We start from the raw sequence: 18264 nt of genomic DNA, 5'->3' as shown, positions 1-18264 counted from the left end.
TTCCTCTATACAGATAGAATGGACGCAGGTAACTGAGAGCATAGATAATAGTTATACATACTAAATTTACCCGCAAGTACTGAGTTTTGGGTGTTGCTTACCTTTGTCTTTCCTATAGCATATTTAACTGTAGGTTTGCATAACTTAATATTTAATAATGAGTGTGCCTGACAACCAGCTCATAAAATCTTTGAAAATTTAGCTGTCGACCCTCTTGAGCCATTCAAGCCTGACTGCAGCACACCTCCAGGTGTTTACATTGCATCTTGAGTTTGGATGAAGTTTGTGATCTACTCCTAACAGAGTCCCTGCACAGTTTTCCGAGGGGGTGTGATGAGCCAGGCGGCATGCAGCTAAGTGTCCTCGACAGCAAGCAGACACATGTACCCAGGTTGGTATATCCCAGACGATTCTGTTGTACTGATATTAAGGACAACAGTATTTTGCCAGAAGCTATAGTGAGATGATTCTGTGACAACAACAGGGTGACGCCAGACTATGTTTTGCAATTTTCTTTAATATTTATGCTGAATAAATAATTTATCTCTGTTTTTCAGTTTTTCTTTTCTCATCTCGAACATGTTGATATAGACAGGTGCTAGGTTTTCCTGAGTGACTAAAGGAAAGGCTTGGTGATTTTTTTTTTCTCCTTGAAAAAGCAGGTGCATCAGCAGAGCTGAGCCTCTGGGAATTATTTCCCCCACACTGCATCCCATCTACTAATACAAACTAATGAGATCTATTAAAGACCGGCCCACACATTCAAAGGGAGTCACTGATTAACGTTCTGACTCTGCCTGGTGTTCGAACATCAGAACAATTACACACAGGAGTTTGAAAGACTTGAAGGCATGTCTCACCCATTTCCATTCAGGACTTAACTGCAGATACTCCCCGAGGTCCAGCTGCTTGACCTTGGCACTGCCCCATGGCACTCAGAGTGATGGGTGTCTGTTATGTGCATGGTAAGGTGTTTAGCGGCACCCCTTGTCCTGTACCTGATATACCAGTGGCAACATAATGGGTGCAATAGAGATAATAAAAAATTTCTTCAGGGACTGTCAAATGCCCTCTGGAGGGCAAAATTGCCCTTGGTTGTGAACCAGTGCTCTGTAGCCACAGCTTACTACTTCCATCATGCAGGAAAAGAGCAATAGCCATTGCCTCATTGTACTGAGCCCTTCCTCTATTCCTCCCACACTAGAATTGGAACTAAGACAACCTATGTCACCAAATCAACTTCTGCTGAGGGGTCTGGACCTGAGGGAGAAAGGCAGTGTTTCTGTCCGTAGGACCACTGTCCCATATCCCCAAGGTCCTAAAGAGTTCCAAAGATCATCCAAAATGGGATGGCTAGAGTGGGTAGAGATGGGGCCTTTTCTCTTTTAGGCGTTGCTTGCTGTGATCAAGGCTGTTTTCTGAGCTGTGGAGCAAGTGGGTTTCACAAGGGACTGGGGAGTGGAGTGTGCCTTTAAGGGATGTTAATGTTTCCTGCTCTGTTTGGCTGGGGATGAAAGGATCAGGCCTTTGTTGGGAGGAAGCTCTTCATCTGAGTACCCTTGAAGTTGCCATGGTCTCAGCAGTGAGTCTCAAGGTGAATCTCAGGATTGCTTGTGGGGTGGTCAAAGTTCGCTCTGAGGTTTGGTATAGCTCAGTTCTCAGTGGCACAGTTCATACTCCAGTCCAAATAAAGGGCTTGTCCTGGAGTGGTATCGTGTTTAAACTTTTGGGTCCCTTTTTTCAGTCCCAGGAGGACAAAGACTATGTTTTTCCTGAGTTTTTCCCCTGAGAACACAAGGCTTCTGACTTCCCAGCTGGCTCTGCATCAGGACACCTGATCACACTGATCCCTTGCTGGCCTCACCTGGCACCTGGGCCCTCAGGGCCTTTGGAGCTGCTGTGGAGGGGGAAGCTGGGATTCTGTGCCCATCAGATGTCATCTGAGATATGGGATGTAGTGGAGAGGCAGGGTCTGCAGGCAGACCTAGGATGTTCCTGTGGGCCACTTAGGATCTACATGACCCTGGGCAGTTGATTTTGGCTGTGAGTCTTAGTTTCCATCCCTATCGCATGAGCGTGATAGTGGCTCCATGGTAGAGTAGAGGGGTGTTATTATTATTTAAGTGAGCATGAAGCACCTTTGTCAATTTGCTTGCGGAGTTGGCCTCAGGTAAGCCATGTCTTAAGACCACTTTTCTTTGGTCTTAAGGCCACTTAGGACCTATCCTTAGATGATGGCACTAGGCTGTCTTGTCCCCTCCTGCCCAGTCTCTCCAGAGTGTCTAAATTCTGTAGTGAACAGGCCCCTTCAAAAATGGTTCAGGAGATCAATAGTTATCTGCTTACCTCTCTGGCTGAGATGAGATTTTATGCTTGTTACTAGTAGATCAATAGTTGAAGCAGATTCTGTTATGTTTTCTGTGGGAGTCATTAATCTCCCTCAGCCTCAGTTTCCCTATCTGCAAAGTGAGTCTAACCAGGATGATAATGAAGAGTTAGGTCAAGTGAGGTTGGCAGCCAGACACCCACTGCCTGCTGCAACACAGGAACATATGTTCCCGCCATACCCCCGGTCAGCTGAGTTCGTCCTGCTTGGAGTAATGAACTGACACATGAAGGATTTTTTTCTCTCTTTTCTTGGCCAAATATCCAAGTGGAACCTGCTAACATACATTTCAGTTTCTACAAAATGCCACTTGAGAGAAAATGATAGGGACGTTCATGATCTCTGTCTTTCTCTCTCTGCTTCTATGCACTACTCCGATGAGACTTAAATTTTAATTCTTCCCTGAGGTGGGTTCATAGGGTGTGTGTGTGTGTGTGTGTGTGTGTGTGTGTGTGTGTAACATGTTTTACATGTTTGAGCATTTAAATTGAATTTAGACAAGACTTATATTTCCAGAAAGTTCTGACTGTTCTTTGTGATATCATAGTCTCCCTCTCCAGGGTAAAATGGGATGGGAATGACCATGGCTGAGTTGCTGGAGTTTAGGATTGGAATGATGGGAAGAAACTATTCTGTGTCATTTGGATGGTCCAAGGTGAGGTTCAGCAATCCTTCCAAAGTGTTCTCGGAAATCTGGGAGCACAGTTAGAGCTGGAACACTTGTCACAGAAGCTGCTAATAACCAAAGGGTGGATCTTTGGTGTGGGTAACAGTTGGGAGAAGAGGGGCTGACAGATAGTCAGATGATTTTAATGTTTATATTCCACTGGGGTAAGCTCTAACAAAGACCCATCATTTCCCAGATAACCAATTCTTTTAAAAGAACATCTGTTGAAACTAGCAATTTACATTCTTCTTAAAAAACGGAGCGACATAATTAACCCTCTGGGGAGACTAATATTAGTTTATTAGAGACAATTTCTAGTTCTGTTTATTTTTACACTAAACGATTTGTTCAAATAGGGGGGTTGTTTTTTTGTTGGGGAATGGATTGGTTTTAATTTTTTGGTTGAGTTTTCCTTCTTATGACGGAGCCACAAGGTCAACAGCCAGGTGATTAAAAAAAATATTCCCAATGATCATCAAAGTATTCAATGTTGAGTGCCATTTGAATAACACAGCATTTCACTAACTGTCAGGTAGAATCAGTCTCTTCACATGACCTGGCTTGATATTAATGTACACATACATGTATTTATGTGGTTACATTGCTTTTTAGTCATTGCTTTGGGCTTGTTTGGGAAAGAATTTCATCATGGAATTCTCTGTGCTTCTTGCTGTACTTCCTATAATTCAGTCACACACTTCCCAAGGAGGTCCTGGACTCGGTTGTTTTCAACACTGGCCTAATTTCAGACTTGTGGCTTGTAGAGGGACAGAGGAGTAAGAAGACAGGGCACTGTGACAAGGTGCAGAAGCCAAATGAAACAAGTGACCCTCTTAATTGTTTGGTCACCCTTCTTTAAATTGCAAAGCCCCCACTTGGATCTCCAGACCTTGTGCCCTGAGTTCTCTAACCAGCAGCAAACTAAGCAGACTCTTTTCTATGTGGTGACTCTTCAATACGGGTGTCCCTTTCCAGGTGGCCTCAGGCTTCCCTTCTCTAAGCTCTGCCATCAGCACTCAGCCTACCAAATGGTTCAGAACCTCTTCTGTCACCATGTGTCCTACTGCAAAGGAAGACTCATTAGCAGGAGCTCACAAAAAAAAACCTAGCCATAAGCCCATATGAAAGTGTCATTATGGGCCCCTCTGTTGGCTCAGAAGCCCCTGCACTGGCCTTGGCTGACCACTTCAGCCTTCTTTGCCTCCCCTTCTCTCTCTTGGCCAACTTTATGCTTCAACAAGACTGAACTGAGTTCAGCAGGCTGAGTCACCTGTGCCAGCTGTGACCTCTCCCCAAGGCTCCTCCTGCTTGTGCTCACTTGCCTATTGGCAAACTGATGTCCATCCTTCAAAATTCAGCCCTAGGCATAGTAACTTCCATGAAACCCTCCCAGACTTCACATAGACAGTTAATTCCTTCCTCCGCTCATTCTGCCCTGATGCTGTGCATACGTCTGTAACATAGCTGCCCAGTGACACAGCCATCCTCCCCATTGGATGACACACCCTTTCGTGTGCTCATTTCCAATCCTCGCGTAAAGGTGCTCAGTGAATAGTTAGTGGATTTAATTCTCACCTCCTGTGCTGATGTGCATTAAGACCTAATGGTGCTCATTGTCTTGTTTCCCGTGAAGTATGGCAGGATGCATTGTGTGTGGGGGGTGTGATTATAAGATCCAGTCGAGTTGATTGCATTGGGAATTGCTGACTCATACCTGGTGTTTCTGTATTTGCAATGTGGCAGAGGAGAGCTGGATTAGGCACCCTGGGAGAACATTTGAGCATATAAAGCTGTTTTGAACGATAGTCATTTGGGGAATGGGGACAATCACAAATGCCTCTGCAGACCCTGCCACCCTTCTCCCATTGCAGCTCCTCCCTGTTCCACTCCTCCCTCAGTTACCTGCTTCTGCTCAGCATCTCCGTCTGGATCTTTTCCTGGAAGGGAAATGGTTTAGGGTGGTTGGTGATATTTAATGCTCTCAGTATACAAAGGGAGTAAGGGTAGGTGTTCTTTGGTGCTCTTCTCTAGGTTTCTGAAACTTGGCATTCTCCCTTGAAGTTTCCTGGCTGGTTGCTTTCACATCACATTAAACACACACTCAGAACATGTGAACAGTAAGTGGCCCTGTATTCCTACATAGGGAAGCAGGAATTTCCATAAGTTGACAATCTGCATACAACTTATAGGTGTTAGGGCTCAAAGGTATAAGGGGTAAGCTGGTAGAGCTTGGATGAGGCACTCAATCATGAGGGAACCATGCCTCCTGAAGAGAGAGAGAGAGAGAGAGAGAGAGGGAGAGAGAGAGAGAGAGAGGGAGAGAGAGAGAGAGAGAGAGAGAGAGAGAGTGAGAGAGTGAGAGAGAGTGTGTGTGTTTTTAAATTGAGCAGTTGTTTTCTATTCACTAACCAGTGGGCAAGTTGACCTGTGACAGACATGATCCACTGCTGGGAACAATTAAGTAACTCTGTAGCAATTAAACCCTGCTCCTACAACTTCTAGCATCACCGTCCTCAAAATTCACCTCATAAATGTTCTGGATTCTAGCATGTTCAACACCTGATCCATATTGGATTGATTATATATAATGACAGTGTTCCCACTCTTTTACATCTAGAACCATGGCAGCAAGCAGCTGACAGTCTTTGACCTTGGTCCCCAGGGCCTGATACTTTGGGGTATTTACCAAATCTCCTTCCCTTTACTTCCAAAAGAGACTGGATTTGTTTTTTCATTATAGACTGGCATAGAGAACTTTTATTGTGATGCTCATATACCATGAATAATTTGCAGCAACTTACAAAGTAATAATTTAGGAAGTCGTTGGTTCTAAGAGAATATGCAACATCATATCATAATGTGTTTTTTCTATCATCAGTTGTCTGTTGACAACCAGGGACTTGTCAGAGACCTTGTACCTCATGAAAGCCATGAGTATAGGAACAGTGAGTACCCAGCATGCAGACATCCACATTTCCTGTTCTTTACCATGACAGACATCTCCATGGTCAGTCTTACATTCAGCATGCTGTTCCAAGTAGTCCTTACTAACTGGCTACAGTCAGTATGGGAGCTAGTCTTTATTTACCATCCTGGCAACGTGACATTTTGACAAAAGCAGCCTGGTTCTTTCTGTAGAAGACAAATCAGTCCCCTGAATAGTGCCATACTTTGTGAATTTTATTCCCAGTAGTCTGTTGGAGCTTAGCCTTCCTCCTGGGAGAAGCCTGGAAAAACTTCAAGCCAGTTAGTTATATAATGGAATAATATGTGTTTTCTATTTCTGATATCTACCCAGATCTAAAGCACTTCCACCATAAGCCAGAACTGCATGAGAAGGCATCTATGTGAAGAATTTATATATTATAATGGGCAGCTAGCATTTCTCTGGTTCAGAAGCTTGCTGGAAAGAAACATTTCATGACAAGATCCATTTCAGTAGCAACCTTCCTAGTTGAGTTGTTCTTTGATTTCTGCATGTGTAGTTTTAGGAACACACCTGTCCTCTTGAGCCTGGTCCACTGTGTGGGTAATTAGTGCTTCTGTTTATGTGTAGACCACATAAGAGCAGTTGCTGTGTCTAGGTCCCAACAGTGCCACTTGTGTTATTTGTAAAATATCTTTGAGGTGTTTGAGCAAAATCATCGTTTGTCTAAGTTCTGATTAATGATATAAGAACAAAATCCACTATAATAAATATAGTACTTATATAGCATTTACCAGGCTCCTGTAAGTATATAAAGGTATAGCACATAGCATTTTTTTCCAGATGCTTTACATAAAGTACCTTTCACAATAGTCCTATCCCTACTTCAGAGATGAGCAACGTGAGACACAAGGAAGTTGCATAGATAACCAGGCCAAGAGCACGATGATGGAATGGTCTTTTTTTTTTTTTTTTTTGGTGTTACTGTGGTTTGAACACGTGCTAGACCAGCACTCTGCCACTTGAACCACTCCGCCAGACTGAATGGTTGTCAGACCCTTCAGAGTATATGTTCTGACCCCCTGCATGACATGTGGTCACCTAATGTTCTCTTTGTCTGAGTACTTATTAATAGTGGCACTTCTTAGAGCAAGGACTCTAGGCTTTTATAATAGAATCACAAGCAGAGGGAAGGTTTAAATTTCAAAGCGTTCTTTCCTTTGCCATTGCATATAGGTCAGTAAATAAAAGCATGATGTAAACACAATGCAATATGCATACAAAAGATAATAAATGAAAAACAAAAACTTTTGTGCCTCTTGGATACTTTTTTATCAGCCATCACTCCAAAGACCTTTGGTTGCTGAGTCCAGGAGTCTTCTCCACGAGCCTCGCACCTGTCCTGTGATTGGCAATTCCCCATCTCTTGGGTTTGCAGGGTCCTGCCTTAATGGAGATTTTGAGGAAAAGAAATGTAGGGCTTGGCCATCAGTCCTTGAGTCAGCACATTGAGCTTTTGGTCAATTAGCTCCTCCCCCCCATCTTTACGGTTTGTCCTTTCCTGTAATTACAGTCAAGATCCTATAGCTGGAGGAAGGCCTGTCAATTGAGTAAGAAGCTGATGTCCGTTGCACAGTGACAGCCCATTCTGAGGGCTTTAGGCCCGTCCTTAGAGAGGCTTGTTATTTCCTCCTTAGGTACTTTGTTGTAACCCAGTTCCTCGCCATCAGATAAATAGAGGTGTCTTATTCCGTGGCTGGACCCAGGAGGTCAGACCCCTTGGACATGATGGACTGCAAAGTGAAGATGCATCATTGATTTGTATTTTTTAAATTAAAAATCTTTATTCCACATACATCTGTGTGCTTAAAGGAAAAGATCTAGAAAGATGTGGACCAGACTATTGATTGGGTTTTACCCTGAGGGAGTGGACTTGGATAGGAAGTCATAAAAAAACAGTCAGGTTTTACTTTGGAACTACCTATCCAATAGTCATAGGCTACTTTAATCATTTCAAATTTTTGTGTTTGTAAAGAATCAAAATCCATAAACTTGATTATTAAGGATTCTATAAGAAAAGAAAGTCTTAAATGGACAACCAGAGTCTTGTAAACACAGGAAGGGTGTGCCTTCCAAACAGAGATGTTAATTTACCTCTACATCAAGCCTAACTAGACCCAACCCTTCCTCCAGTGACACCTTACCACCGTGGCAGGTCACCAGGAAAAGCATGGGACAAAGGCAAAGAGGTCTGGGTGGTATTCAGAAGCTCTATGCTCCCATTATTTTAAGCCATGAGTTTGTTTGCAGAGTGTCCCAGTGACATACTTATGGAAATGTGAAATGTCATTATGACAATGGTCTCTGAACAGAAACAGCATTTTTATGTTGTCTCTGAACACAGCATTTTAAAAAATTTTATTTTATTCATATGTGCATACAATGTTTAGGTCATTTCTCCCCCCTTCTCCTTGCCTCCTCCCTTAACCCCCCCCACCCCCTTCCTCTCCCCCCTACCCCCTTGCTTCCAGGCAGAAACTATTTTGCCCTTATCTCTAATTTTGTTGAAGAGAGAGTATAAGCAATAATAGGAAGGAACAAGGGTTTTTGCTGGTTGAGATAAGGATAGCTATGCAGGGAGTTGACTCACATTAATTTCCTGTGCGTGTGTGTTACCTCCTAGGTTAATTCTTTTTGATCTAACCTTTTCTCTAGTTCCTGGTCTCCTTTTCCTATTGGCCTCAGTTGCTTTTAAGGTATCTGCTTTAGTTTCTCTGCATTGAGGGCAACAAATGCTATCTAGTTTTTTGGGTGTCTTACCTATCCTCATACCTCCCTTGTGTGTTCTCGCTTTATCATGTGATCAAAGTCCAATCCCCTTGTTGTATTTGCCCTTGATCTAATGTCCACATATGAGGGAGAACATATGATTTTTGGTCTTTTGGGCCAGGCTAACCTCACTCAGAATGATGTTCTCTAATTCCATCCATTTACCAGCTAATGATAACATTTCATTCTTCTTCATGGCTGCATAAAATTCCATTGTGTATAGATACCACATTTTCTTGATTCATTCATCAGTAGTGGAGCATCTTGGCTGCTTCCATAACTTGGCTATTGTGAATAGTGCCGCAATAAACATGGGTGTGCAGGTGCCTCTGGAGTAACCTGTGTCACAGTCTTTTGGGTATATCCCCAAGAGTGGTATTGCTGGATCAAATGGTAGATCAATGTTTAGCTTTTTAAGTAGCCTCCAAATTTTTTTCCAGAGTGGTTGTACTAGTCTACATTCCCACCAACAGTGTAAGAGGGTTCCTTTTTCCCTGCATCCTCGCCAACACCTGTTGTTCGTGGTATTGCTAATGATGGCTATTCTAACAGGGGTGAGGTGGAATCTTAGTGTGGTTTTAATTTGCATTTCCTTTATTGCTAGAGATGGTGAGCATTTTTTCATGTGTTTTTTGGCCATTTGAATTTCTTCTTTTGAGAAAGTTCTGTTTAGTTCACTTGCCCATTTCTTTATTGGTTCATTAGTTTTGGGAGAATTTAGTTTTTTAAGTTCCCTATATATTCTGGTTATCAGTCCTTTGTCTGATGTGTAGCTGGCAAATATTTTCTCCCACTCTGTGGGTGTTCTCTTCAGTTTAGAGACCATTTCTTCTGTTGAGCAGAAGCTTTGTAGTTTTATGAAGTCCCATTTATCTTTGCTATCTTTTAGTTGCTGTGCTGCTGGGGTTCCATTGAGAAAGTTCTTGCCTATACCTACCAATTCCAGAGTATTTCATACTCTTTCCTGTATCAACTTTAGAGTTTGTGGTCTGATATTAAGATCCTTGATCCATTTTGAGTTAATCTTGGTATAGGGTGATATACCTGGATCTAGTTTCAGTTTTTTGCAGACTGCTAACCAGTTTTCCCAGCAGTTTTTGTTGAAGAGGCTGCTATTTCTCCATCGTATATTTTTAGTGCCTTTGTCAAAGACAAGTTGGTTATAGTTGTGTGGCTTCATATCTGGGTCTTCTGTTCTGTTCCACTGGTCTTCATGTCTGTTTTTGTGCCAGTACCATGCTGTTTTTATTGTTACTGCTTTGTAAATTAGTTTGAAGTTGGGTATCGTGATACCTCCGGAGTTGTTGTTTTTACTGAGTATTGCCTTGGCTATTCGTGGCCTCTTCCAACATAGCACTTTTGACTGAATCTTCATGGTTGACAGTCCCACAGTATGGACTCCCAGTACCACGTTACAGAGACCGTGGCTGCTGGGCCTGGAACTGTCACCCTTAGCTGTTTTTTTCACAATGAGACACTGTGCTGCTGTATCTCAAAAATAAATAAGTATAAATAAATAAATAAATAAATAAATAAATTAAATGGAAAGCAGACTAATTATACACTGAAGATACCAGGACTTACAAAAATAACCTCACATATTTATGATAATTTGATATTTTTAAGGAGAGCATCAAGGGTTCACCTTGAAGGTAAAACAAAAAAAGGACTTTGTTAGACTTCCTATTACATGTTTGTGGGTCATTCTTTCTGCTTTGTGTATTCCACACTAATTGATGGGCTCACCCTAGTGCTAATAGAGATCATGTGGGTTGGGGGGCCATGTCTGTGCCTCCTGAGAATCAAGGTTTTAGGAGGAGCCTTAGTCCAAACTCAACTCCTCTCCTGCTCAAAGGAGTGGGGACACACAAAACCCTTCTCATTGAGAAGCAGGAGATGCAGTGATGCTGGTGGGGGGTGGATGATATAGAGACAGAGAAAGGTATGCACACCCTTGCCTTAAAGGGAAATTGATGTCTTATAAAAATTAGCTCCTCCTGATTAAAAAAAAATTCCAAAGAGATATTATAATTCTTTATCAATTCAGTGAGAGTGGTAAGATTGGGCTATGGTGAGTCCCTCTTCTTTTTTGCTTAAATATAATGCAACTTCCTCATTTGTCTCTCCTTCCTTGGCATTGAGAAATAAGTACAGAAATGATTGTGTTAAGATTGAACATTATGAAGGCTAAAGGAATAATTCTGGGGACTTTTAGTCTATTAACTATATGAGGCTTCTTAATAGTTTGGCTTAAGGCAGAAATGATTTTATTCTAGTTTCATCCTTGTTGAGTCAATAATTAACCGAGTTTGATTAAAACTGAATTTTCCTAAGTATAAAAGCCACTTGGGCCCTTCTCTTTCTGTATGAAAAATGGTGACAGTGTTTGTTTCTTAACTGTTGCAGGTGTCTAGCAAGGCGGCTTTGCTTGGGCAGTAGGGCACAAGCTGCTGTTTCCATCTGGCTTTGCTTCTGGTCGAAGGGCAGCACACATGCCTTGCAGTCTTGCTGGGTGGGGCTGGCCCATGGAAGAGCCTGTGGCCGTCTACCAGCCCCTTTGTAATCTTTTATTTTTCTTTTGGCTCCTTTTCCACCTCTGAACTGTGACCTTAAATAACCTTTCTAAATGGTCAAGAGGGGCTCATGGGGACTTAGGTACTGACAGCAATGCAGTTGGCTCATCCTCTGCCTTATTGGGTCTATGATGCTAGGTTATGGCTCCATGTGTCTCTAGGTTCCTTTGCCAGCCCCTGTTAGAGCCCTACTCATACCACATGGTAATGCCCGTGGACATGACATCTTAGCTCATGGGCTTAGGCTCCTCCGGAGTCAAGCTCATGTCTTAGTTTTTAATCCACCACTCCAGTAGACAGCATAGGACTTGACATCAGCCCCTGTAAAGTAATACATCATGGAATGAGTCTGAAAAAACAAGGTCATGGCAATGTAGTTCCCCTTGCCTCTGTATGCTGAGAACTTGAATTTCATGTTCCTTCCTTACATTCATCTTTATGTGCTATATATAGACATTGCTGGTTTGGCCTAACTAGGATTTAGTAGTACCAAATGTTCCTTACCATTTAGAGGCTGCACTGCTTTGAGTCTTTTAAGAAAGAGGTAATAGGGGATTGCAGAGGAAGTTGGTCTAAATTTTTTTCCCTGTGTAATGGGAAAATTAAACAAAACATGACTATAAAACAGAAAAGCAGGCAAGAGTGGTTATAAGCACACTGAACTATGTGTAGCTTTCTTGATGTAGAATTTTGGCAGCCCCGGTATGCTGGTGCTTACAGCCAATGCAGTACTCGTTGCTGTGTGTGTTGGGGAATGGCAGGACTCTAAGACAACACAGAAGATATGGATGGCTTGGCATTTTTCTGGTTGTTGAGCCTCCATCCTGGTTGCCAATATTAAATTGAAATTTTATCCCTGCCTTTCAATTTTACTTTATACAAAACGTAGTCTTTCTTCTTCCCGTCCTTCCTTCCTTCCTTCCTTCCCTCCCTTCCCGCCCTCCCCCTTCCTTCCTTCTTTTCTTCTTTCATCTATTTTTTTTTACACTACACGCTGCCAGATTAATGGGCCACAGTAGCATTTTACTGCATGGTGCAAACCATGGCAAGGTGTGCCAGGCACATGCTGATGGAACATCTGGCTGGGATTTTTGTCAGCCTTGTCCTGTGACTGGGAGTGGGTAGGTGACTCATTGCAGTTTACAAAACCAGGGGCTCAGCCTGGGTGTCATCTTGATTGTTCCAGATAGTCTTCCAGCTGGATGGGCTTTTTGGGAGCACATGTATGTTTGTGCTGGAAGCCCTAGTAATATCATTTTAAACATAAGCTTTTTCCTATGATGAATTATTCAGGCAATGTTTTCCAAAATTGTCATTGATCAGTACAGACCCAGAGAGCATGTACAACAGTGCCTGTGCCCAGCCTCTGGGGAGTCAATATTTGGGGGCTCAGAGAAGTTCCAAAAGGAAAAATCCAAATCCAGAGTGTCTTTTTCTCTGAGCAGCAAAGCGGTGTAGGTACCACACTTGGGTTAGCTGATGTTTATCTTGGATCAAAAGCCAGCCAGGAAATGAAGCTTTGCCTTGGTTGGGTAGGGCTAGGGGAGGCTTGATCCTCAGGCTTTCCAGAGTGAAGAATGCAGAGTGGGACCCAGGGTCAGCTGAATGGCTGTGATTAAAACTCTCAATTAATGCTTAAGAAAAATTCTGAACTCAATGTAAATGCCTATCTGCAACACACACACACACACTTTTTTTTTTTTAAATAATGAAGCAATTGTTGGAGAAGTGCATACATGTTGTAAAAAGGCAGACAAGCTGGTCCTGACATTTCTGATTGTGTAAACATTTTGGCATTGTTTGTGGAAGTCATCAGATGGAGAGCTCTAGATGGCACCTCCTGCCTGCTGCAGTGGCCTGTGGATATCACAGAGGCTTAGATGTGTGTGTGCAGGAACGTAAAGGAATGCAAAGTAGAGACTTCCTGCAAAACAGAATGCCTGCTCTGTCACCCAGCTTTCCCTTAGATTGTGCTCTGCCTGCTTTTCTGGCTCCCTTCCAAACAGGGGTCCTCAGTTTCAGCTGGACCTCAGAGTCACCTGGGGACTTCTTGCAGAGTAGTGTACTCCAGGCTAACTACATCTGGATCTCTGGGGTGGCAGACTGGGGTAGGGAGGTGGGAAGGGCCACCTCCCTTCCATTCTAAACTGCTAGTCATCAGATCCCAGATCTGGGGGAGAAAAAAATTCCTTAGAAAGTTTATGTGGAAGGTTCCTGGAGGTGCAGAGCTGGGTCAGAGCCCCTTTGCAGAAGTAAGATTGGGTTCCTCTTGAATCATGGTTTGAGTTGGCTTCTCTGGAATAGCCCTCTTCTTCCAGCTTTGGTCGTCCCTCAATCAGGGACATTTTACGGCTACTGAAACTTTCCAGGGTCCATGTGCCCTCATCCCTCCTCTATCCTTTTTTCTCTTTAGCAGCTTTATTGATGTGCAATGCAGCTACCATACCATCCATCCACTTAAAGTATGCAATTCACTGGCTTGCAGTATGTTCACAGGGTTGTGCTTCCTTCATCACAATCACTTTAGAACATTTACATCAGCCCAAAAATATACCCTGTGTCCATCCCTAAGCCAGCACCCCAACTGCCCTTCCCACTGGACCTCTGTCTCCATAGATTTGCCTATTCTGGACATGGCATATACGTGAAATTATACAATATGTCCCTGGTTGCTTATGTTTTCAAAGGCCATCCCTGTTATAGTCTGCATCAGTACATTCTTCTTTCTATCACAAAATAATATTTGGTTGTAGGAATACATCCCACATTTTCGTCTGTTCATTGGTTCATGAACACTTGGATTGTGCCTGCTTTTTTGGCTGTTATGAATAATGCTGCTGTGAACAACCATGTACAAGTTTTAGTGTCAACTTCTGTTTTCATTCTAATATCTTTTTATAGCATGTCTTGGCCATGTTGGGTAAATGTCTTAAAATGTTTTGCATCAGAAATAAATCATTTCTGGCAAAGCAGACAGCTCTGGAACAAGGGACCAGGGTATGTAGGTGACATTTTTCACTCTGTCATTGCCATATGACCTTGAACTGTTAATGGCTCAGTTTCTCTGTAGATGAAGAAGGAATGCAGTGGTATTTCCTTTTCCTCTCTGCTCCCAGAGATAGCCAGAGGTAAAGTATGATGCTTTCTGAGAAAGAAAGGTGCTGCTTCTTTTGAGTGCTACAAGACATCGGTATTGTTTGTATGATTAATGAGCTCATGTTTTAGACGTGACCATTTAATATGTTGGAGCCTTCTGACAACATTGCCTTTCATGTGTTGCTGACTGTTTTGAGATTTATGAGGTCTAACTTGCAAGCGATGTGTGTCTGGATTAAGGGGACCTGAGACTCTATTTATGCCTGACCTGAGGAAGTTCCCTTTAAGCTGCTTATCGGAGGTGAGCACTGAGAGCGTGATGGGAAGGTAGAGTCCCTTAGTCCCCTGGTGAAACCTCCAATCTGCCCTCATTCCATCTTAACTGAACTGAAAATTAGCTCACAGATCCTTGGGCCCCCTGGCAGTATCTGCCCACTATTTCACTTTTGTAAATTTAGTTTAAAAAATATATATGTGAGGCAATTCTAATTTTTCCCTGTACATTAAAGCTTCAGTGTGGAATTCAAATGTAACTCCTGTTGTAAAAATTAAAATTTGATCATGGTGATTTATTTTCTTGGCCATTCTGGGGTTTGAACTAAGGGCCTCTGGCTTGCTAGGGAGGTGCTCTACCACTTTAGCTATCCCTCCAGTGCATTTTTCTCTGGTCATTTTTAAGATAGGGTCTTAAATTTTTGTATAGAGTGGTCTGGATTATGATCTTCTTACTTGTGAAAATTTGCATATCTGGTATGAATGGGGTAAACCATCATGTCCATCTTATTGGTCGAGAATAGGGTCTCACTAACTTTTTGCCTGGCATGACCTCTAACCTTTATCCTCCTGATGTCTGCCTCCTCAGTAGCTGGCATTACAGATGTGAGCCACTACTCCTGGCTGATCAAGGTGATTTTGATAAAATAAATGCACTGTTCATTTCACTAATGGCAGTTCACCTCTTTATTTTCCATATGATAACACCATCAATGTGCCATACTATTTCTATTTGCATTTTTAAAACTGAAAGAAAATGTCAACACTGTTAAAATTAGCTTTCTTCCCTAAAATAAGCCCAAGGTGCAAAAACACTTACATATGTTTGTGCATCTATTTGACCACCAGGGGGCATTGTGGTTCGACCATCCATTTAAACAGCCTGCATCCTATCAGTTTACCCAGAAAACAGAAGGCCTAGTAGTCGTTCTGATTTCTTCCAGGAAGGAATCCTATCTGGAAGAGAACAGATGTTGATTCTTTTTCCTAACTAGAAAACAGTAGTGTCGTCAAGTTTGCTAAACTTAGCCAGTTGAAGATTAACATGCAATATATAATATGTGTGTGCCTCACTGTATAATAAATAGTAAATCATATTTTTATGCTTTCTCTGAACTTGGAAGCTGCAAGTTTTTTTTTTTTTCTTTATTCCCTGGGTGTGATGAAATAAATAACCTTCAAATACATTTTAAAGATGTCAGTCAGGAGGGAAAAAAGTGTTTGGCAACTGTGTTTGATAGATTTCTTTCATGATTAATTCCCCTATTAAGTTTTAATGACTTTAAAGATATAAAGCTAGAAACCACAAAACTAGGCATGGTTAATAAATAACCGAAATACCAGGTGTATAGAAATACATCCATGGGAAAATGAAAAACATATTACCTAGGAAGTTTTAGGAAGCAGCTCTTTGGCAAGTCTAGAAAGTCAGTTATCCCAGAAGGAAAAGAAAAGTTGAAAAAGGGAACTGAGGAAGACTGCTTTTTAGAATCCTGTGAGGAAATGTTCTCGCTAAGATCCCCTATGTAGATTGAATTATTTTATGAACCAATATTTATTAGCAAGGTTGATGTTTTGGAAGAGGTTTGACCATCGCAGATTCTTAAGGATCTTTATATCAATTTTCTAGTATTTCTCAGTTTTGTCTGATGGATTCCTTCCCGGGCTCATATGGTCTGGAAATGGCATCGCTTGCTTTGTTGTTTAAGAACACTCAGAGGAGCAGCTCGTCTCAGAAGTGGGAATGGTGGTGATCGTGTTTTAGTAATACTATCTTTTTTTTTTTTCCCTTGTGCACCCAGAGTTTATGAAATATGACCCAGTTTATCCTGAACCCATCTCTGTGAATCTAGGAGGATGGAGGAATGAAAGCCAGCTTCCAAACAGCACAAGGGAGGCTTGTCATGGGGCTTGGAGTCTTGCCCTGGGCATGTGAAACGTCCCCATCTGTGGGCCCGATCCCGGGCCTCCATGCTCACGATCGGGCTCCCCCCACCCCCCCACCCCCCCACCCCCCCACCCCCCACCCTCCCGTGGCAGGCAAGGCTGGCTTATTTACTTTCTAATACATCTCAACTTGAGTTTTTAAGCCGAGCCATTTAGAAACCAAACATACATTAATTAATATGAATAATGACTGAAATGTTGAAGGACCTCCCAGAAGAAGAATGTATAACTGTGTATTTTTTTGTACATGCTTTTGTGCCCCAAAGAGAGATAAATGGTGCATTTAATACAATCCCTTCTCCTCCTTCTCTTGAATTTTTCTGTGCCCCCCCCCCCCGCCCGCACCAAGCACAATAGGTTTGGACCATTCATTCATACCAGCCATCCCCCGACTCCTCAGAACTTCAAATCTAAAGATCTTTTAAATACACAGGAGTTATTTTTTAAAGCTACAGCCCACCACAAATGATGTCCAATTATTTGCTTCTACCATACCTGCAGTGAGAAAACAGAGAATATTCTTCCCTTCTGTTTATGTTATTTCATACTGAGTTAACACACTTGCCAAGGGCTGGAGGCCGCTTCTGACTGGACAATGCATTATCTAACTAGCCTAGTTTCTAGAAGGAAGGCAGGGTCCACCAGGCTCTCCCAGCGGCACTTAAATCATGCCAGAGTTGGAAGAGATGAGAACAAATAGAGCTAATCTGTTTCCCTTGGAAATGATCTTCATTTTTTAAGGACTAGGAAACAGATTTGACCAGGGCGGTCAAGTACCCTGCTGGACACACAGACCCAGAGACTCAATGGGTGACAGAGCTCAGTGACTTGCTTCTTGGGGCCAAGCAACCTCACCATAAACTAAGGCTTCTGACTTGTTCCAACCCAGGGAAGTTGCTGGGAAGGGTGGTTTAGTAACACCCTTGTGTTCGACTCGCAGGCTCAACGCTGGAAACAATCCCAAGCGTTTGGCCAGGAAGAGGCCACTAATTCCAGCTGGCCCACGCACTGCACTTTAAAAATCACCCAGATGAACTGAGTTTGTAGAGAGAGTGGGTGGAGAGGACTCCAGGGCCAAGGAGGGAGATTCAGCCTTTCTCTCCTTAATCGTGAGCAATGTGATTTGGAGAGAAGTAGGAGTTGGCTCTGCAAAGCACATTTCCTTGGCTGAGTGCCTGAGAAGAGAGGCAATCCAGCAGGAAGGCATGGCCATCCTTGGTCTGCCCCTTCTAGACCCCTTGTACCTCAGGGTCTCCTGTTTGAGCATCGGGTTGGTCTGTGCCAGGAGGTATCAGCTCAGCCAGCAGGGGCTGCCTAGAGAGGAGGGAACAAGAGGCTTCAAGTATGGGAGCTGTGGCTTTTGTGGATGTGAAAAGGCTGCGTCAAAAATTGGAGGCATTGCTCCAAACATAATTTGACCCCCCCGCCCCCCCATGGACAGACAGACCATGTTCTCTTGGTCCCTCGCCCAAGTGTGTTCTTGGCATGTGTCAACTTTTTGTATTGCTTTTTGCCTCAGAAATGACTCTGGTCAGTGACTTGGCCATTCTATAAAATGAAGAACAGT

General features: G+C 42.8%; 1 protein-coding gene across 18 annotated transcripts in view; it reads left to right on the top strand.

The window, feature by feature from the left end:
• Wwox (WW domain containing oxidoreductase) overlaps positions 1–18264 on the top strand; it is a 927061-nt gene that overhangs the window by 321005 nt on the left and 587792 nt on the right. Inside the window, exon 11 of one of the 18 annotated variants that reach the window (XR_012441880.1) lies at positions 304–8485. The exons of 16 other annotated variants lie outside the window; for them this stretch is intronic. The gene's annotated coding sequence lies outside the window, so the exon portion shown is untranslated. Of the gene's footprint in view, positions 1–202; positions 8486–18264 lie in introns of those variants that run through there. One more of the 18 variants, XR_012441879.1, reaches the window with a different exon arrangement.

The sequence above is a fragment of the Castor canadensis genome, chromosome 15 (assembly GCF_047511655.1).
Source record: "Castor canadensis chromosome 15, mCasCan1.hap1v2, whole genome shotgun sequence".
NCBI lineage: Eukaryota > Metazoa > Chordata > Mammalia > Rodentia > Castoridae > Castor > Castor canadensis.
This window is presented reverse-complemented; position numbering and strand designations above follow the sequence as displayed.